The following is a 22,257-nucleotide window of genomic DNA, read 5'->3' as shown; positions in this document are numbered from 1 at the left end:
AGTACTGGAAGTTCAGATATCACTTCAGTTTAATGAAAAACTCCCAAATGTTTAGAACTGTTCAAAAATAGATTGGATTGCTTTAGGAGATACTGAGTTATCTGTCACCAGAGCTTCCTGATGACCATTTCTCAGGTATGTTGCAGAGTTCAGAGGTCAAGGGTGGACTAGATGACCTTGATACAACTCTGGAGATTCTATGACACTGATAAAATGTTTTGTAAAATATGAGCACTGGCATAGGGCAGAATACACCTTATATGTCTCTATCAAAAGTCACACGTAAAAATGACCATGTTTGAAACCAATTCCATTTAACACTACAATAGGATTAATATATCAGGTAGCATTTAATTCAAAAAACATTAATTAGTTACTATGATTGAAACAGTGTGATAGGTACAGGAGTTACAAAGATGAAATTTTTTTTAAAAAAAAGTCACTGGCCTTGGGGAGATTATAATTGAATAGAGGGTTATGACATGGATATAGACAAGCATAATACCAAGTAAAATGTGATGCATCAGAGGAGAGATTCACTCTATGGAGAATGTGAATAGGTACCAATAACTTTTAGTTAGGGAGATAAGAGACTTCCCAGTAGAGGTGGTACCTAGCTAAGCCAAGGAAGAGAAGACTTTTAACAAGTGAAAATGAAGAGGACCAGCCTGCCTGAATGCAGAGAAGGGAGGAAAAGATCCAGGAAAATTAGAAATTGCGTTTAACTGGAACAACAGAAAGGTAGTTTGGAGTCAGGTAACAGGAGAGACTTCATTAGTATAAGCAACTCACAGATGAGGAAAAACCCTCAACCAGTGCAGGTTGGTACCTCCTCTGAAACTTAAGAGTCTGAAGGTGCCTAGAGTGCCTAGAGCACTGACTGGCTAAGTGATTTGCCCAGGGACACAGCAGGAATATGTCAGGCATAGAACTTGAGAGTAGATCTTCCTGGCCCCAAAGCTTTATCCACTATACCAGGTTGAGGCTAAAGCATTTATATTTAACCTAGAGGCACTAGTAGCCACAGAATAAGAATCATCTAAACATAAAAAACATTTCTTAATTGAACCTTGCATCCCAGAGTACATTTCACCTTCCTCTCACAGAAGCCAAAACAAGCAAATAGAATTTTTTTCTTTTTCTCTCAGAAACAGATGGAACAGACCTAGAGTGATGCAGAAAGCAGATCTTAAGCAAAGTGTGAAATCATGTTGGATAGAATGGCTTTAAACTAGAGTTGCACAATGGTTCGGTGTGCCCAGATCAGCAGAAATGACTAATTACTCTCATCCAAAGCTTAAAAAGATAAAAAATTAGATTTATTATAAATACAGGGATGAATGTGCACTCTTGTAGAAATGACTGGCTCTGCAGTTTGTGACACCTAGTGATTTATGGCACCATGTTTATAAGGCATTTTTCATTTGAAGTTTTTAATACACTGAATGAGAAATGGATTTAAAAGTAAATTAGCAATCAGACTTACGTGACTATAATTACATAAAATACATTCATGCTGCACCATATTGTTTACCAAGTATTAATCTCACAAAAACTCTATGGGAAGAAAATGCAAATATTATCTCCAGTTTACAAATGAAGAAACTGAGGCCAAGAGAGGTCAAGTGACTTGGCCTTAGTCACATTGCTAGCAAATAACAGTTTGAACGTGATTCAGACTCAGGCTACTCTCATATAAAAATAGCACCACTCTCAAATGCCCACCATTTGGGGCAGTCATTTAGTTCTTCACAATCATTATGAACTTCTATGTCATTTAATTCCTATAGACCTCCTGTTTCAGCTGCAAAATTAGGAATCCAAGTGATTGTGAAGGTCCATTTCAAATAGATGCTACATGCTATTTCCTAAGCCTTGTGATGCTCTAATAACCAAGAAGTGACCCAGGCTGGTGGCCAAGAAGGCTGCCTAGAAGCTCTTACAAACCAGGAATGACATTCCCAGGGACTTCCCTTAGAGTAGCATTAGGAGAGGATGGCCATTTTTTGGAACTCTTCTCTCTTGTAGGTGAGCCAAAGTAGCCATCTGGCTACTCATGAACGGGTGGTAAGTTTGACACTCAATGATCCTTTACTTTATTCCTTTTGTCAGGAAAGCAAAGCAGCTGAGCGGTAAGGGTAGAAGGGATTGAAACTGATAGACATAGCAAAATGCCATTAATCCACTCTATGGTTGCCTATAAGATAAAAGCAGGGAGAATCCGAGCTTCTGAGCTGGAGTTTCTAACCTTGTCCCCAGCATATGGCTACACAGCTAAGTGTCTGCATAGGAGGGAGAGGAAGCATTTCAGGAAGGACTTCCTCATGGTATAGAAGGATAACTTTAAAGGCTCTGGTGACTCAAGAATTTCTTACACATTTATATCCCCTACATTGTGTGTTGTGCATGTGTGTTTTCCTATTCCCACTCTGAGTAAGGGTTACGGTAGATGCCTGCTAGGTCCCTTCCAACTCTAAAATTCTATGATAAGGCTATATAACGCAAGAGCCGAGATTCACCCACATAAAAAGGACTAGGTCTTCTGTTATACATTTTTGTATTTGCAGGACCTAAGACAGTATCCTACAAGTACCTGGCACTTATTATTTCTTTACATAGATTGAATAATAAGAAAAATGACAGCCTGTCTTGATAGAGTGATTATCATGTGGCTATAACTGGATTTTTAAAAATCTTTTGTCTCTCCATGACAGCCCCTTAAAACCTGTTTCTGACTTTCTTGACCATATGCCCTCTGGAAATGATGAAGGAAGCAGATTTCTGATTAGCACCAGTCTGAAATGATTCTTCTGCTCCAGAGAAGGTGTCTGCTCCTCATGGTGGGCTCCCTTTGGCTCACCACCAATGAGGATGAAAGCAATCTGGAACATGGAGGGGAGGGGAGTGGAAATAGGAAAAGTCAAAACTGGGCCTCTCCTTCAAGTCATGTAGCTGACACTGAGTTTTCTCAATCTGAATATGGATATCTAGTATGATGGTGCCCACTGAGGCAAAGGGCAAGCCCCCAAAGATTACCAAAGATTATACAAATGGTGCTCAGTTTGGCAGTACATATACTAAAATTGAAACAATACTGAGAATATTGACAAGACACAAATGAAATCAGATGGGAGACCTGCTATGTAAATTCCTCTGGTCAGAGTGAATACATAAGTGAGTACTTTTCCAGGAGACATCTATTCAATATTTCAAGGATCCCTGATTTTGTAGATGAGTGCTCTCCCTACTTTTGGAGACCACTCCTATCTAGTGTGATGGATGGTCTTCATGATCTGCCCCAACCAAAAACAAAAAAAAAATCATCATTCCAATCCTCTGGGATAGGAGCTCTTTGTCCTCTTCTATCCTGAGACCACACAAGTGGCAGTAGATTCCAAGCTCAAAATCTTCCCAGCTTTCAAGCACTGAGGTATAGAAGAAGACACACTGAGCGAGGAGGCAGAAAACCTCAGCATGAGTCCTAGAGCTGCCATTGACTTACGAGCTGGGAGACCAAGAGGAAATTACTCAGCCTCTCCCACTATTAGTTTATTTGAATGCCAAACAAAGCATTTTTCATTTCCTCCTGGAGGCAATAGAGAGCCATGGGAGTTTATTGGAGGTGGGAGAAGTGGGAGGGGGTTTGTCATGGTCAGACTTGGGTTTCAGAAAATCACTTTAGTGGCTGAATGAAGAATGGATTGGAAGGAGGAGAGACTTGAGGCAGGCAGACCCCCCAGGAGGATATCACAATAATCAAGGTGTGAGATGATAAGTGCCTGCAAAGATAAAACTGGTGGGCCTTGGCAACACCTTGGATACAGGGTGTGAGAGACAGGAGTCCAAAATCAGTCTTGGTGGAAGCTCTGAGGGACTAGGAGGATGGTGTTGCCCTCTCTAGTAGTAGGGAAGGTAGAAGAGATGGAGAAATTGGGGGGGAAAGATGATGAATTCTGGTATGGACATATTGACTTTAAGAAGTTTTTTGGACATCCATTTCAAGACATCATAATAGCACTTCAAGATGTGAGATTAGAGGTCAGCAGGCAGATTGGGACAGAAAATGTGAATTTAAGAATCATCAGCATAAAGATGGAAAAATCCATGAGAACTGATGAGATCACAAAGAGAAGTAGTAGGGAGGGAGAAGACAAGAGAACCCAGGAGAGAAGCCTGAGGGATACCTATGGTTAGAAGGCATGATTTGGGGGAAGATCCAGCAAAGTACAGAACAGTGGAGTAGTCAGGTTGGAGGAAAATCAGTTGTGTCCTGAAAACCAAGAGAGAAGAGAATATCAAAGAGGAGTGATCAACAATGTGAAAGTGTCAAATAATACATGGATCCTGGAAGGAGGAAGGGGGGTATATTAGCAGAAGCTGCAGAAGGGAGATTACTGGCAGGTATGGTTGGACTAGGTGCCTTCAAGTCCTTTCAACTCTGTTTCTCTGATTCTGTAACAGGCGATGGCAGGCAACTCTCAAATACAAAAACAAAATCCATTTGACTTCCTGAGGAATCGCCTTTTTCACAGGAAAGGATTCAGGGTTTTTATCCTTTTCTTCTGAGATCCCTCATGCCAACTTTTGATTTAAAAGTCAGTGGTTGTGTTCCTGTCTAGCCACCTATACCTAAGAAGGCAGAGAGGAGAGCAGACACTGGCAGCAGCCTCCATTTGGTTCTGGAGAGATTAGAAACAAGGAGCTAGTTATCCTGTTCATTCAAAAGGCTCAGAACAGAGAAGCGTTAGTCAGAAGTCATTGAATTTGGACGGAAGTTGGAAGCTGGTCCTTTGACCTTGAAAGTCACAAAGGACCTGAATACAAGTCTGCTTTTTTTTTTTTCAGAGAGCATTGGTCTGGGCGCCAGGAGACTAGGTTTCCAGTCTCAGCTCAATAGAGAGACAGGATAGTTGACGGGGGAGGGAATCTTAGAAGCTGGGGAGGTTAGATATTTTTAGTGGGGTGGGAGGAGAAAGGGGAAGTGAGGAAGGAAGTAGGTGTACCTGTCACTCCCATGCTGAAAGTTCATCACCTACTCCTAGCCAGATCCCCTGCTAATCTACATGAAAGCTTTGACTGCTTCATTTCCAACTTGGACTGCTTTGTTCCCTCTTTAGGCAGTCTGATAGACAAAGGTCCACTACTATATATTGGTACTAGAGGGTTTAGACATCCAATCAACTTTAACTCCACTATAGCTCAGAACTCCAAAGCTCAAGTGATTCACCAGTCTCAACCCTCCCTGACACCAGAGATTACAGGTGTGTATCACCATGACCAACCAGAGGTTGGAAGCCACTACAGAGACTTGAGCAAAAGCATAGCACAATGCCCCATGAAAACATGGTGGCAACCCTGGGTTCTGAAAGACAATGCCAAGGCAATTCCCATGCCAGGAGGTCCCATACCAAGATGGAAAAGCTTTGAGTTAAAGGGTTGGTGCTGGAATGACAGTAAAGAAGAAAAGGCATTTGGTCTGATTGTTAAGAAACTTGGGATCTAGCCCTAGAACTACAATTATCCTAAGTTTCTTTGATGTTCCTAATCTTATCAGAATTCTTTATTTATTACTGAAACTTAAATACACAAATAAAAAAAAGAAAAAGAAATATTATAAACTTAAATACTGACAGATATAAAACGAGAAAAGAAAAAAGAAGCATGTCATATGCACAACAGAACATAAGAATCAGAATTATTTAACTGTGTTCTTCCTAAAGACCAGGGCTACTTGACTCCAGTGATAACTTTCATATTTTTCTTCTAAGAAATATTTTCCCAACAATTAAAATATTTTGATATGTTGAGCTATCTGAAAGATAACACTTAGCAAGATCCAAAATACAAATGGTGCAAAATTCTTTTGAGAATGAATGTTAGCTCCTGTTTACAGCTCTTCATTTACATTACAATTTCAGAGGCTGTGCTAGAAATGGAAAATGATTGCCCAAATGATAACACTAAACACCAAAACAACATCACTGTATCAGTACTAGGTGTGGATGAAATAAAGCCAAGAGCCTAGTAAGGCAGAAGATCCTCAGCCCATCACAGTATATCTTTATCCTTCTCCCCCAGCCCATGCTAACCTCCTCTGGATTCCTACAGCATTGAGGATGTCATACAATAACACAGGTACATTTCATACCTTGCATTTTCTAATTTTTTCCTATGTATATTCTGTCCTCTTGTCTATCTTATAAACTCCCTTGAGTGAGAAGGGGCAATTCCTTACACTTCCTTTGTCCATCTTAGTGCCTGGCAAAGGGGGCACACTGTAAGTTTTTAGTGAATACCTGCTGATTGTATCACATAAGTGGTACAATACCAAGGTAGTGATATATGGTGCGTGTGTATATGTATACATATGTATATAGATACAGATATATGTTATCAAATATAGCAGCATCACTGGAGCACAGATTTAGAGCTAAAAAAAATGGGCACTTGAGGGCATGAAGGTAGATGACAGCACACACAGCACCATTTGCAGGGTAAAGGCAATTCCCCTGAGATGCTCCACGGCTATAGGAAACAGCTGAAGTAAGTAGAGGCTGGTTACCTTTGCCCTTCCACTAGGCTAGAGTATTTAGGACACCCAGATGCTGGGAAGAAGGATGGTATATCTAGAACTGAAATAACTTGCACTTGCTTTTGAGAATGGACATGTTAATGGGAAAGAGTGAGCCTAGTTTTGGATAAAGCAGCTAAGTAGTGCAGTGGGTAGAGTTTGCTGGAACTGGAATAGGGAAAACCTGAGTTCAAATCCAGTCAAAGACACTTACTGTGTAACTAAGCAAGTTGCTTAATCCCAGTTTGCCTCAGTTTCCTCATCAGTAAAATGAGGAAAAACAAGAGCACTTAGCTCCCAGGGCTGTTGTGAGAAGCAAATGAAATAACCATTGTAAAGTGCCTGGCACAGAGTTAAGCAGGGCATAAATGTGCATGAGTGCACCCACCCACCCACACACACATATATATATGTATATATATACACACACATGTAGTATTACATATGCATGTACATATTTGTATATCACACAATGCAGTCATAACAAGAGAGGGACCTAAATCTTCCCCTATTGACTGATTTCCCTCTAAAATGGAGCTATAGATCTCAATGATGTGAAAGGTTCAAGACCTCTGAAATAGGTGTTCTAGAGCATGGAATTCAGCACACCATTCTTCCCAACATAACCCACAGGGGATCGGCACAAACTCAACAACTCCAATTGAAAGTACTCTCTCCCAAGTTGAGGCTTGGTAAATATTCTTGACCTTTACTGCATGTATTTTTTTCCCCTAGCTATAACAGTCTTTTACCAAGTTAAATAACCCTTCGTTCTATTGGTGTTTACACTCCTGAGATCAAACTGGGTCAATATTTCTGTAACACTGATAAATCAGCTGGAGTGGAGTTCTGTTTAGGATGCTGACCTAGAAACCAGCAAGGGCTAAGGTGGTCATTTGTATACAGTGGGTCTGGGAGAATAATAATAGCTCCCATTCCTATAGTCCGTTCCAGTTTACAATGCAAAAGAGGTATGAACAGCAGTTTGACGTAGGTAATGCAAATGTTAGTGTCCCTATTTTAAAGCTATCAACAATAACTGGAATTTTTATGGCACCTTAGCGTCTCCAAAGTGCTTTGCATGACATTATATCAGTCTCACAACTACCATGTCAGATCTTATTAGCCCCATTTTTACAAATGAGTAAAATGAAACTCAGGGGTTACCTTGCACAAACGTTATCATCACTTTCTAGAACTAGAACACAAGTGTTTTGAAAATAAGACCAAAGCTATATCATTTTGTCCATGCAAAATTAATGTGAATTTAGTTAACTTAATCAAGAGTCAGTGGTGAGAACACTAGATTCCAACTAGAGTTTGCATCTTGCACGAGACACATACTGGCTAAAGGATTCTGGGCAAGCCACTTCGGCTCCCTCAGTCTTGGTCTGCTTACATGTCGAATGGGGATAACTTCCTCTACCTCACAAGGTTGTGAGGATAAAGCACTCTACCTTAACCTTGAAGTGGTATTGAAACGTTAGCTATCATTAGCCACGATAATTAAAACAATCTAGATGGGACAAAATTACCATAGAATTAGGTGCTGAAAGGAATTCCACAATGAGCTGCAGAGCTGTAACTCAGAATGTTTGTGCCTGGGACAAATACCCCAAACCATGACTTCTAGAGCAAATGAAACAAAGCATGCCCTTGGCTGGTGAGGGTGACATCCTGGTTTTGCCAGTCTTCAGCCACTAAAGGAGAGAGAAACTCATTCCAGCTGGCAATGTGATAGCTTCCTTTTCAGACTAATTACCCTTGCTAACTCAGAACTAAGTTTTGTTGTTTCTATGCCACTGAAGGACCATGAGCACTAGCAGTATCCTCTAAGAAGTTGGCACCATAGAACAAAGTTCCAATTGTCCCGTCCCAGTTATAAGTCTGCTAAACTGGTTAAGTGATAAGAAGGTAATGCTCTACAACAAAATGTGTTGCTCGGTCATTTCAATCATATCCAATTCCTCGTGATCCCATTTGGGATTTTCTTGGCAAAGTTTACAAATGAGAAAACTGAGGTAAACAGGCTTAAGTGACTTGCCCAGGGTCACATAGCGAGTGTGTGTCTGAGGCCAGATCTGATCTCAGGAAGATGAGCCTTCTGTCATGACTCTAGGTCTACCACTCTATCTACTGTGCCACCCAGCTGCCCTGGTTTATCCCTAGGCAGCCTTCCTCCCACCCCACCGCAAGTGTAACCAAGTGAGACATGTTAGTTAGCTCCTACCTCAAAGGGGAGAAGCAGAGCAGATCCTGCCTACTTAAACTTGGCCAGGTTCATAAAAGGAACCCAACTTCTGAAGATGTAGAAATTTCCAGCTTTTCAATTGTTATGATTCATGAACCAGAGATCATGGAAGGAGAGGAGCAATAGAACTGGGAACATAAAATGCTTATCCATGAATTGTTAATGTACTTTATCCCATTTGGCCAGCTCAAACAGCGAGTGACCCAAAGGGAAATGTAGAGATTCAAGGTAGGTGTGTAAATGGATGCAACATTTTCATTGATGGCATGTATGAAAGAAAGGGTTTAAAACATATCATTAAAGACATATCTGTCTGGAAGTAGATGGGTGAGCTGTGGAATGAGAGTGAGGGACACAAGACAGACAGCCTTAGTGTTGTAATTAGCTCCCATGAAATATTAAAAGAACTGGAGGAAAGAAAGCCTTCAACACTGTGAAAGATTTATGGAAAGATAAAGACAAGACTAGCACAGGATATGAAAACATGAATGCACTGAGACCTGCACAAGGCTGTCTCTTAAAAATTCAATATGGTGGGCATTAACCATGATGAGTCAGCCAATCTCTGGGCAACCAATGTATTTTTCCTTTCAACAGCACCTGCACCAATGAAACCACAGAGCCATGCAAGTATCTCAGATTCCAACAATTAGTTACAGGCTTTTGTTGGGACATTTTTTGTGATCTATAACTTTAGTTTAATTTTGTATAAACTTTTACATCATTGATCCATTCATATAGTTGGATTTTATTTACATGCTCACTCCATAGGTCTTAGGAATCCCACAGATTCAGAAGCAGTCAGTATATTCTAATATATAGCTCAAATTTCAAATGCGCTTGCAATTCCAACATCTAATTGTTGAGATTAAATCCTGACATACTGTGACTGAAGTATCCAGTCCCATCATCTCTAACAACATTAGAGTCATCTATGAAAATATGCCCCTCAGTTTTCAACCTGTTTTATTGGACAGTTCTTAACACTGCAACAAAGATACTTTCCAATTCAGTCATTCTAAAAATACAATGACACTAGCTAATATTCAAAATAATGCTTTAAGATTTGCAAAGTATTTTACAAGTATTACCTCATTTGATCCTCACAACCCTTGGTGGTAGGTTATATTATTGTCCCCATATTACAAATGAGGAAACTGAAGCAAACAGAAGTTGAGTGACTTGCCCAAGGTCAAACAGCAGTGTGTTTTTGAGGCCTGGTCTGAACTCAACTCTTCCTAACTTCTGGTCCATAAATAAATGAAGGAAGGGAGGAAGGGAGGAAGGGAGGAAGGGAGGAAGGGAGGAAGGAAGGAAGGAAGGAAGGAAGGAAGGAAGGAAGGAAGGAAGGAAGGAAGGAAGGAAGGAAGGAAGGAAGGAAGGAAGGAAAAGAAAGAAAGAGAGAGAAAGAGAGAGAGAAAGAAAGAGAGAAAGAAAGAAAGAAAGAGAAAGAAAGAAAGAAAGAAAGAAAGAAAGAAAGAAAGAAAGAAAGAAAGACCTTTCCTAATTGGTCAATCTAGAAATAAGGAATCTATCTGACATCAGTATAGACAGGCGAAAACACAAAGCTTTCACTTTATGTATGTGACTTTTCACATGAAAGGACAATGAAAAGTCAGTAAATCCTCAGGTCATCTTAAAAGAAATACAGACTCTTGAAAATAAAAGGGGTGCTAGGAAACATCTAGTCCAATAAGACCTTGTATTTCTATAACCTTCCTAACAAGGAGTGATGGAGCTTTTCCTGAAATGCTTAAAAGAAAAAAAATGCCCTCAGTGGTAGTTCATTCTACTACTGGATGTTCTCATTGTTAGAAAATTCTCCCTTACATTGGAGGGAAATCTGCCTCCCCACAAGTTCTACTCTTTGATTCTGCCTTCTGGAGCCAAGAAAAGTAAGTTGAATTCTCCCACTGGACAGCTTTCTAAGTACCTAAAAAAGCTGCCATTCCTTCTTACATCATCTTTTTTTTCCCAGGCTAAACATCTCCAAGTTCTCCAACCAATCCTCACAAGTTATGGTCTCCAGTTCCCTTATCATCCTAATCACCATCCTCCACATACCTTCTAGTCTGTACTAAAATGTGATGCCTAGAACTTGCTTTCAGTACAGTCTGCCTGGGAAAGAGGACTACAAGACTATCAGTTTACTTGTTTTAACCAAAGAGCTTTAGTCTCTTTTGTGGTTAGTCATCCTAACCTTGTCATTAATCTCAAAAGATTCACTTTTTTCCAAGGAAAAATATAATAATCATGTGAAATGGTTCCTGGAAGAAAAGGAACACCTACAGAAGTTCTTGGGAAAACCCATTTAGTTCAACCAACAAATCTTTATTTGGCTCCTACTAGAAGTTCAGCACTATACTAGGCATTGTGGGAAGAAATTCTTTGTAACGTTTGAACCCTTGAGAAGTTGATAATATATAGAAAAACAAGATCATTGAAAAGCAAGAACTAGTCAATGCTATAGCAAGTCAGAGGGCTAGGGTAATCGTAGAAGGTTTCCAGGATGTGGGATTTGGTTCGCACAATTAGAGAGTCAGTATACCTGTACTGAGTACTTTCTCACGAAAGGCATCATGTATGGCTAATACTCCTAACTCCTAGATTACCTTAAGGTAGCAGGTAAAATGGAAGGTGGGGGTGGGTTGGTAAAGGGAGGAAGGGACAAAATCTCTGGGCTGAAGTTCCTTAATTTTGTCCTTAGGTGGTGACTGTAGACTAGATAACCTTGGAAAGAAGTAGAGTAGAAATCAAGCGCATTTTTGAGTGTTGTAGCCCTCAGGGTTGATTAGTCCAGCTACTGGGATGAGCAGTCTTGCTTTGTTCACCTGAGGTGTGTGTGTCCAGAAGAAATCTTGCACAAGGGCTATTGTGAACTGTTTGAACTCTTACAACAGAAAACACCAAAAGGCTGAGTAGTCATGACTGTATCACAAGGGTCCGCAATATCTACCAATTATTTGTCACCATTTTCTATCATTTTGGCAAGGCTATATCAGAAGTCAGTACTCTCCACTCCCAGATATGCTACCACCCTTAGACTTGGGCAGGGCTTTCCCTTAGAAATGTAAATGATGTCAAGGTACCCAGACACTTTGATGGTTGGTCAGTAGCAATATCTTCACCTATAAAGGACAACATGCAAGAAATTCTCAGTGTCATCTGCTGGAATCCCAATCATAGGGCAAAAGGTGAAAACTCCGAGAGAACCCTGACCCCGCCAGGGTCCCCTTCTTGGAGTCAGTCACGGTATTGCCTAGTGTATTCTTTGCCAGACTGCAGCCCTCCTCAAGGGGCAGACTCCAGATATAATGGCTAGGTGTTTCTTTTCGGCCCCAGGCCTGCCCGGGTCAAGCTAACATGCATCTCTTTTGTCCCCAATGACAACTCTGACCTATCTCATCTTCTGAAGAAGAAAAGTGAAAGTATTTCTGTGGTTTAATCTTTTGACTAAAAATGTAACTGTTGGGGAAAAAATAACAATAAAGGTTTTTAATAGCTTGTCAAAAAAAAAAAAAAAGAAATGTAAATGATGGAGGTGGCTAGGTGGTGCAGTGGATAGAACACCAGCCCTGGAGTCAGGAGGACCTGAGTTCAAATCCAGCCTTAGACACTTGACACTTACTAGCTCTGTGACCTTTAGAAATTCAATTAACCCCATTCATACACACACACACACACACACACACACACACACACACACACACACACACACACCAGACAAAAGAAATAAAAAAGCCAGAAATTGAAATGGTGGACACTAGCCATGATGATCTCAGAACAATATGGGGGCAGTTTGAATGTTGCCTAGAAATTATACATGTATCGAGAAGGTCTCCCCTGCTTTCTAATGCACTTTTCTCTGAAACATCCAAGTTAGTTGTAGATGTCAAACTGTACATATGTGAAAACACTCCTCAACTAATAATAATTCAATTCAGCAAAGACTTATCAAGCCTCACCTCTAATAAAGACACAGTCTTTGTTACAAGGAGAGGTACAAAGCAAGCCCTGCCCTCAAATCATTCTCCAGTGATCAAGGAAGAACTCATAGATATTGAATTCAACAAGCATTTATTAAGTATTCAAGGAAAGCAGAATGCCTTAAGGCTAGCCCAGAGTCCAGAAGACCAGGATTCTGGGCAAGTCCCTTAAGCTCTCTGTACTCCAAGTAACTAAGATCATAAATCACTGGATAAGGAACTGATGTACATCATCTCCATCTGGGGAGAGGAGTTTTCACTGACTAAGGGAGAAGGTGATGAAGACAAAAAACATCTCAATAAATTACTATGAAATTCCCAAAGTTGTTCCAAAATTACAAGATTATTTCTCTCCTACCTTAACTGCACATCAATTTTACAGTGTACATTTCCACCTTTCTAAGGCAATTCTATAATGAATTTCCTTTGGCATTAACCAGTTGAACCAAAGGATGGCTGTTTGGAAAAGACAAACACTTCCACATTTTTCTAGTGATTTCTAACAAGGAGAAAGTAGGTGGTTTTTAACTAGGTGGTTTTCAATTTGACATATGTGCAAGTAACTTGGATGTGTTGAAGAAAAGTGCATTAGAGATCAGGGAGAGCTACTCAAGATATAAGAATAATTTCTGTGACTGCAGGGAAAAACCCACTGATCTATGACATCATCACTCCCTCTCCTGCCCTCTACCTTGCCCAGAAATTGTCTGGCTCACCCAAAGGTAATGGTAAGGTTCCTAGTCACTCTAGAGAAATTCTAATCTCTTGGTTTAACTGCTTGAAATTCTCATAGACTCAAAATAAGCAGGAAAAATTGGTACAGATATGTTGAACATTAAACAGGTCCAACACAAAACAAATCCCAGGAGGTGACGCAGTCATGGATATCAAATGCATTACTTTAAGTGGACACTATGTCTATATCCAGGGGCAGTTAGGGGGCACTGTGGTTAGAGTGCTGAGTCTGAAATCAGAAAGACTCATTTTCCTGAGTTCAAATCTGGCTTCAGATACTTACTAACTACGTAATCCTGGGCAAGTCACTTCACCCTGTTTGCCTCAGTTTTCTTCATTGTAAAATGAGCTGGAGAAGGAAATGGCAAACCACTCTAGTATCTTTGCCAAGAAAACCCTAAACGGAGTCACAAAGAGCTGGATGTGACTGAACAACAAAACAGCAAAAAATGTCGACATCCCTTTAATATGACATGACTGAAAACAACTCAACAACGATGACCCTCAACAACACTCATTCCCACACCCAATGCGAGTGAGGAACTTGGGAAAAGCAATGCAAGCTTGCAGTCTAGTTGGCAACAACTCACATTTCTATTGAGCTATCTTAAATATTTATAGAAGAAATGTTCTGGAGAAGCTAAGAAGACGTGGGTTCAGGACTTGCCTCTGGTGCCTACTGGCTCAGTGACCCTGGGCCACTAAGTGCTCCAAGTAACTGTCTAAGGCACAGAAGGTGCCAGCACTGGTTTACTGGTTAACATACGCAGGACAATGGAGGCTTTGCAAATTATTTTACGTACGCTATCTCATTTGATCGACTCTGTGAGTTAAATAGCAGAGAGACTACTCTCACTATTTCATGGTAAAGTAACTAAGGTTTCTAGGACAGGGAATTATTTTGCCCTTCTTTGCATCCCCAGCATTTACCACAGTACCTGGGATACAGTAAACAATAAATGATTATTTGCTGATTGACATCCTCCTCTTACAAATGTGGAGCCTGAGGATGAGAGAAGGTCAGTGACCTGCACCAAACCCCACAAGTAGTACGTAGCAGAGCTAGGATTTGAATGCAGGTACTGGGACTCCAAATGCAGCACTCTTCTGCTACCCAAAATGCCTCAGAATGTGAGCAGTTGTTACACTTATACCTTGAGAGCAAACAGCTGTTTAAAAAAAAACTCTAGCTAGAAAAGATATTGGGAAAAGATCACACCTCTTAGTTTGGAAAAGGGATAGTTATCTTAAAATATCCCCCAATTACATCTCATTCAGCACCTCATCACAATTAGCTTCATAAAATAATTTTCCACAGCTTCCATCTCCCAGGGTCCTGCCTGGTGAATAGCACAGAGCTGAGCTGTATGTGAATATATATGTGAGTCAAGTAGTTCCCTAGGGAATCCCCTCCATTAAGATGATTTCTAAGGTGAATGAATATGGTAAACAACTCTGCTCTATCTCCTTGGCATAGGCATCCTCCAGGGGGAATATCCCTAAATCAGATCTGCTAATAGGAGCAACAACATTAAAGATATTTTTGCAGAATTCAGCCAGCACTCCCATCTGTTTCTTGGATCCAGATGTAGCACTGGGTTAGTCTATCAGTACAGGTATATCTAGGTAGGCAAGTGAGGCCCCAACTAGAATGAGAGGAAGAAAGTGGGCTGGATTGCATTTGAGAAATTATGCAACACTTTCTATGATCCCAAGCTGTTCCATGCCTCCAGAACATGTATTTTTAATATGTTCCTCCAACAATGCTACACAGTTATGAGTCACAGAAACCATAATCTCAGGAAGACTCAAACTTGCAACTGACCCAAAGGACAATGGAAAAGCTCATGATAGATGTGGGCACCATATCAACAATGATTAGCATGTGAAAACTGGCCTAAAAGATAAGAAGGGCATATATGGTAAGAAAAGAAGAACTGATCATGGGGTGATAGTAATGGCTAATAGATGGACAATCGAAGTCTATCCTTGGTATCCCCCAAATATTAGGAAGATAAAAGGATCCAATGCCATTGGAGGATCCACTGTGGAGAAACAAGACAAAGAGTGAACATGGACAGGCTATAAAAATGAGCAAGAAAACATTTATGCACGATGTTGGGCTCTTAGCAGGTACTCATTCAGTCAACAATGTTGAGGAATTCAGGGGGCTAAGTACATTATAACCATGAGGACCTCAGGTAAGCTCAGAGATTCTTGGCTTCTCTGGCTGTTCTATACATCTATACAAGGTCCCATAAAACAAGCCACTGACTACAATGGCCAGACTTCTCACTTTTCTTACAGCTTTTCTTGACAGGACATCAACTAGTCTTTGTTAAATTCCCAGTCACCATTAAATGCACTCCCAGATAAGTTTACATTGACAAGGCTCATGATGGCTACAAAGCAGTTGATAACTAACACCCCAAGTGATCCTCATGACAAAATTCTGTTGAGTACAAGTAGAATTGGCCCCATTTAAATATGAAAAAACTGAAAGGTCAGGGGGAATATATGAGTAACTCATCCAATATCATAAGGTTGATAAGTGACGGACTTTTGTCTCAAACCTAATTCTTCTAAACCAAAGCATATAATCTTTCCTTAACAAAGCATATACTATCCTGCTTCTAGATCTCAGTGTCCACAAATTGAGAGTAATAATTTTTTAACTCTACTATACCAGCACCCCCCTCCAACCACATACTTACAATAGAATCATATGATCTTGGAGTAAAAAGATCTCAAAGGTTTATCCAGTCACAGGCTCACAGAATATCAAAGTTGAAAGAAACCTCAGAGAGCATCTAGTCCAGCTCATGACTAAGGAGAAATTTTCTCTATAATATTCCCAACCAGTGGTTATCCAAACTCTGTCAAAATCATTCTGGTGATACACCTTAAGACAGCCCATTTCACTTCTATACAGGTCTGACTGTTAGGAAGTAAAAATCAACAAAATCTAATGACTCAAATCAAGTCAAAATCTACAACTCTACCCCTTTCCCCAGCTGTTGGCTCCTAGCTCTGCCCCACTACCATCACTACCATCCACCACCAAACACACATCAAAGTTTCTTTTAGCAGACCCTTTTATTTTACAGTGTTCAGTTCCCTCATCCTACTAGCAATCCTGAACAGGATCAGATCAAACTTGTTCACACACTACCTCAAGTTGGAACGGCCCCCTATAACACCTCTGACAAATGGTCATCCAGACTCTCCTTGAATAACTCCAATATCAAGGAACTCACTACCTCCTGACCTCCACCACAACACCACAATTTCTTCCTGGCTAGCCCCTGTACCTTCTTTTAGCAAATGAAGCTTTCCAGCTCTGCAAATGCTCTGTGTATTTGCATATAATACAAAGACTGTGCCCCCACACACCTTTTTCCACTTACCAAGTACACTGGCCAAATTTTTTTCTTCTCCCCAACAGCCCAGTTTTTTATAGACCTGAAAAAGAACTGCCCTTTGTACAGGTTTCCATGGGAATCCACTTGAAATAACTCTTTAATGGCCTTTTTTTTTTTTGCCTGTTCTTTGATGCATGAGAAAGACTTGGGATGAAGATAATAGAACAAAGTGACAACCATCAGAATACATGTTTAGCCATGAAAATTTAGAAAAATGCTTCCCACTGCCACATACAGACTGGCGAATAAATTAAGAATGCTTCAGGGCAGACTTAACCTTTACTCAACTCATTTAGGGCACGAGCTTATTAGACAATTTACTCAGAAATTCAATGAAAGAAAAAGAAAAAAGAGATGAAGAGAAAATTGACAAGAGCACCTCTTTAGAGCATCAAGCAGGCCCTTGATGAAACTCTCCTTTTCCAGGGATATAGTTGTGCTTGTAGACACACACGTATGTGGAATCTTAATTTCCAAATGTTAAGAAAGAATGACATATAACTTTCAACCAGCTTCCAAACCCTTGGCTGATTTCTCATACCACTGAATATCATCTTTCTAACACACAGGGTCTGCTCAAGTGAAATTCACAGCTCAAAAAACATTCAATGGGTCCCTTCTGCCTTGTTCTTGTTTGGCCTTCATTCTCAAAGAGGTCCATGATATCATGGAGGTGATGCAATGATATGCAAAAGTGAGCTGGATTTAAGTGAGGCAGGGCTGTGCAAAGTCACCAGCCTCACTTTCTCCTCCTGAGCCATCTGGGTCCAGGGGCCAGATATTGATTAGGACAACTGGAGATGGGCCAGGATGCAATAGGGGGACCTTGGCCTTTCAAGCTAAGGTCTTTAACAGGCCCTTCTGCCTACTAAAATGCAAACTCACTGGCCTGGACTATTATAAAAAGCCTTCAACAGGTCTCCTGTTTCTAGGTTGTATTCTCAACAATCTATCTTTCCCATGACTGCCAAAATGATTTCTCTAATGTGGCTCACCTACTCAATGTCTACAGAGAATCCTCAGCATGGCAGCTATAAACCTCCTCAGGGGCAGCAATACACAACACTCCCCAAGAGGGGCCGAACCAGATTAAAATGTAATTGGGACATATTTTTAAAATATAAAATGGAATACAATATAGATACTGTAGTTTTCTAAGTCAATATGTAATCTGCAGGGATCTTTATGTATAGTTTAGTGACCCTGTTTCTTACTGAGTTTGACACCACTGCTCTAATCCAAACATTTTATATACAGGACACTGAAGCCTGCAGGAGATAAGAATGATTTACCTAGGTCACATAGTTATTTAGCTTATGAGGTAGGAACTGGACCCAAGACTTCCCAAGTCCAAGTTCAGTCTAGAGGTCGTTCCTTTTCTTTTTCATTCCCCTAGTTCTGGTTTAAGGATTTTCCTTTACAAAAGCAGTGTTACATGCCAAATTTGAGCCACTGTTCGCAAGAAGCATTATGGTGTAAAATATTAGGTATCAGGAAACCTGATCATTTAATAATGATTTAATAAATCATAAATTAATAAATGATTAATAAATCATTTAATAATACTGAGTCTTAGTTTTTTGGTCTATAAAAGGGAATCATAATACTTAATCAACTTCACAGCAAGATTATAAGGAAAACACTTTTTTATGTAAAGAAGAATTATGTAAATGGAGGTTTTATATTAAAAGGCAATTCCAATAAAAAGGTTCCTGTGGCCACTGAAATAGGTAAACTACTTTCTTTTTCTCAATAATATTCAATAAACATTTATTAGGTGGTTCATCTGTTTAAGGGACTATGCTAGATGATGTGCATCATGAAAACTTGAAAATTAAGGGCTTATAATAACTCGCATTTCTACAGAACCTGAAAGATTATAAAATACTTTCTTAACAACCACCATGTAGGATAACAAGGATTATAATGCCCATTTCACAGACAGGAAACTGAGACTCACAATTATAGTGATGTTCCCAGATAGTGAGCTGTTGAGGATGGAATTATAGAATTGTCTGGAGCTGTCTCCAAATGTGGTAGAATTTGGGAAAAGAAATCAGAATTGACTTTCAGTACCTTAATAATCAAAGGAAGCAGGTATTCTTTATAAGTTAAAGACAATCCTATGTTTGTTAGGCCTGGAACTGAGAAGCGGGAGGAGATAGGGCTCAATCACATTTGGGAAACACAGATGTTCTTGCAAGGCGGGTCCCAAAGGACTCTCTAAGCTACAAAAGCCCATCTCTTTAACACTGGTATTTTCTTGGAGATGCTGCAAGGCTGTAATAACACAGTCATGGAAGACCAAATCTAGAAATCATCCAAAAAGCAATAGTCAAGTGGAACAGACCATGGCATGCCTCCTTCAATGGCCAACACGTGAAAACTTGGGTAAAAAATATCTTGTGTGATCAGAAAAAGGAGGTTGGCCACACATGAAAAGAACAAGACAATATATGGACAGCCCAAGTAATACACGGGCCCCCCTGCCAGCAAATCAGGGAGATTTCCTATACAGGATTTGTGGGAAAATATAAATAAAATCTTTACAGGACCAGAAGGTATAGAGTCACTCACACTATGAATTATGACAAGGAGTCCTTATCCCAAGGAAATACCCAATCTTTCAAAGTAATAAAGTAACTCTCCTCTGAGTTAATATTCATTCTTGATACATCTTTAAGGTTAAGTCAGTCCCTATATCTTCCTCTCTCACCTTCCCCACTTCCTTTTCTCTAGTTTTATCTCTTGTTCTCATTCGTTACTCAGAGAATTTGATTTACTAGCTAAAGATTCTGGTTTATTCTCTTTGACCTGCACCATTCCTGGCTGGTCTTGCTCTCTCCTCCTAATTAGTTTTGTTTAATCTGATTATACTCATCTTCTCCCTTGTCACCCCCCCCCCCACCTTTCCCCAAAACCTTCTCACCACAACCTATCCCCATACCTATCATCACAACATCAGCCAACATTTGTTAAGCCCCTATAACATACAAGAATCCCTCCAATAAGCAAATAGGGGTTGCAGCATTGCAAAATAAGCCACAAACATTAGGGTAGTTACTACCTTGCATCCAGTATATATATATGCACACATGGCTTATGCCTCTACTAGGTTATAAGGTCCTTGGAGGAAAGCATTCCATTTTTTTTGTCTTTGCTGCTCCCCTGATACTTGACATAAGTGCTCAGTAAATGTTTGTCCAACGGATATCTGACCACTTTCCTAATAATTGCTGATCTTATTTTCTTTTAAACTAAAAATGGTCCAGAAAAGGAGCTGAGGAGGGATTATTCTGTGAAGCACCTTTCAAAGGTTTCCAAAGTAACCACTCCAGAAAAAAAAAGTGTGAGCATATTCTCAAGACACACTTTACAGTGTTAAGCTCCTCTAACAAAACTGGAAAGAAAGAAAAAAGCAGAATATGGCTTTCCGCAATCTTTGCTCCCATTTATCTCCCACATTCCACCTGACAGCCTCCCTCCCCACCCCACCAAAGAGGCTTCAATAGTAAGTCTACATTAGCAATGAAGATGGGAGGATAGGCAGCTCTCGTCCACAATGTCACCACTCCAACTCTAAGAAGTATAGACTCCTGGGTTTAGAGCTACAAGGAACCTCCAATCATGTTGTCCTCTAGTCATTTACTGAGGCCCAGAGAGGTTAAGCTGCCTCTCTGAGATCACACAGATGATGTAAGTGGCACAGGCAGGCTTCAGGGCCTCTGGCTCCCAAAGCAACAACAATGGTCCCTATATATCACATCTCAGGCCTGGATCTCACTGTTCCAGTTAAGGAAGTGTCTCCCACACTAATTTGCTATGGAACACTTTAGGGCTTGAAATAGACAGAACTCATGAATGCCTGCCCCAGAAATGTGGAGATTTGGAATAAACTAAGAGGAAAGAGAGGTTTTGGAAAACTGGGAATAAAACAGACAACTTTGAGCTGTTTTCTTAACTTCTTGGGGCTGAAGTTTCTCATCTCACATCCTGGAAGTGGCAGGATCCTCAAGGGCCATCTCTTCTTCCTTTGGCTAAAAAAGAATTCCTTCTATAGACCAGACCAGTGGCATATCAGTGATGGGGAACTAATTTCCCCTTTCACGGAACATTCCATTTCACTTTCAGACAGCTGTGATTCTTGCTCTCAAGCAGAAACCTGAATCTCTACAATTTAAACTGATTGTTCCTGCCTGGTGTTGTCTTCTCCATCCAAGCAAGCCAAGTCTGATCCCTCTGCCACACGACAGCCCTTCAGATACCTGCTGACATTTCTCATACTTTTCCATCAGATGTACTTAGGCATGCAATTTCCTACCTAATAATTCATTTGTTTTTTTTTTTTCTTGAGGGAAAAATATTACTAGACAATATTTCTAGGCAAGGGGATACAGTCTGCCTTGGGATCAAAACCATCTAGGATCAAGTCTCACTTCTGACACAAACTGGCTGCATGACCCCAAGGTAAGTCACTTTACTCCTCAATACTCTCGAAGACTCTCACACTGTAAACTACAGAGAATTGGTAAAGGAAATTTCCCACGTGGGAGTACTCTATTCCAATGAAGCATAAGAGCAGCTTGGTCTCTGAAATTCCTCACAGACCCCCTTTTCTTACTGTCATTCTCAACCCTTTCTCTCAAGGGTTCCACGTGACAGAGTTTGGACAGAGCAGCTTTGGGACAGTTTCAGTAGTACCATCCATTATTTCAAGTGCTTGGAAAAACACCCTATGAAAGATAAACATGTTAAGAATTGTATGCAAGAATCTCAGTGGAAAAATATAATCCTTGATAAGAGGTGATTTATTTACATGGAGTTAGGGGGAAGGGGCATCATTTTTCTTTCTCCTAAAAATCGCTCATCAAGAGGAAATGGCATTTAATTTGAGGAGCCTTTTGTAGTGAAAAGAGAACTGAATTTGGTGTCAAAAGGGTTTGAACCTCACTTCTGCCATCTACCACCTGTGTGACATATATAAATCAGTTCCCTTCTTTGAGGTTCAGTTTCCTAATCTGTAAAGGGGGATGGATTGGATAACCTCCAAGACCTCTTCCAGCTCTAAGATACTGCAGCTTGGTGGGTTCCAGCTGACAGGAATTTTTCTCTTAGAGGTATGGGAAATGACACACACTGAGAAAGAAGAAATGTAGAAGGGGCAGCTAGCTAAAACCCAGACTGTTTTGTGTTTTTTTTTTTCAAAAACTGCTTTAAAAACTGTCAACCTACTCAGAATAATTTCCAAAGAAAGGGCATTGACTAAGAACTTCTAGGGTTTGTTCTTTAAAG

At 40.3% G+C, this 22,257-nt stretch overlaps 1 protein-coding gene and 1 long non-coding RNA gene across 6 annotated transcripts in view; one reads left to right on the top strand and one right to left on the bottom strand.

The window, feature by feature from the left end:
* PPP2R2C (protein phosphatase 2 regulatory subunit Bgamma) overlaps positions 1 to 22,257 on the bottom strand; it is a 399,818-nt gene that overhangs the window by 195,914 nt on the left and 181,647 nt on the right. The gene's annotated exons all lie outside the window — the stretch shown is intronic.
* On the top strand, positions 3,952 to 21,537 carry LOC140511165 (uncharacterized). The gene is made up of 3 exons (XR_011969454.1): positions 3,952 to 4,401; positions 5,919 to 6,135; positions 21,320 to 21,537. It is a non-coding gene; the product is annotated as an uncharacterized lncRNA (long non-coding RNA).

Source organism: Notamacropus eugenii, chromosome 6, assembly GCF_028372415.1.
Source record: "Notamacropus eugenii isolate mMacEug1 chromosome 6, mMacEug1.pri_v2, whole genome shotgun sequence".
NCBI classification, from domain to species: domain Eukaryota; kingdom Metazoa; phylum Chordata; class Mammalia; order Diprotodontia; family Macropodidae; genus Notamacropus; species Notamacropus eugenii.
This window is presented reverse-complemented; position numbering and strand designations above follow the sequence as displayed.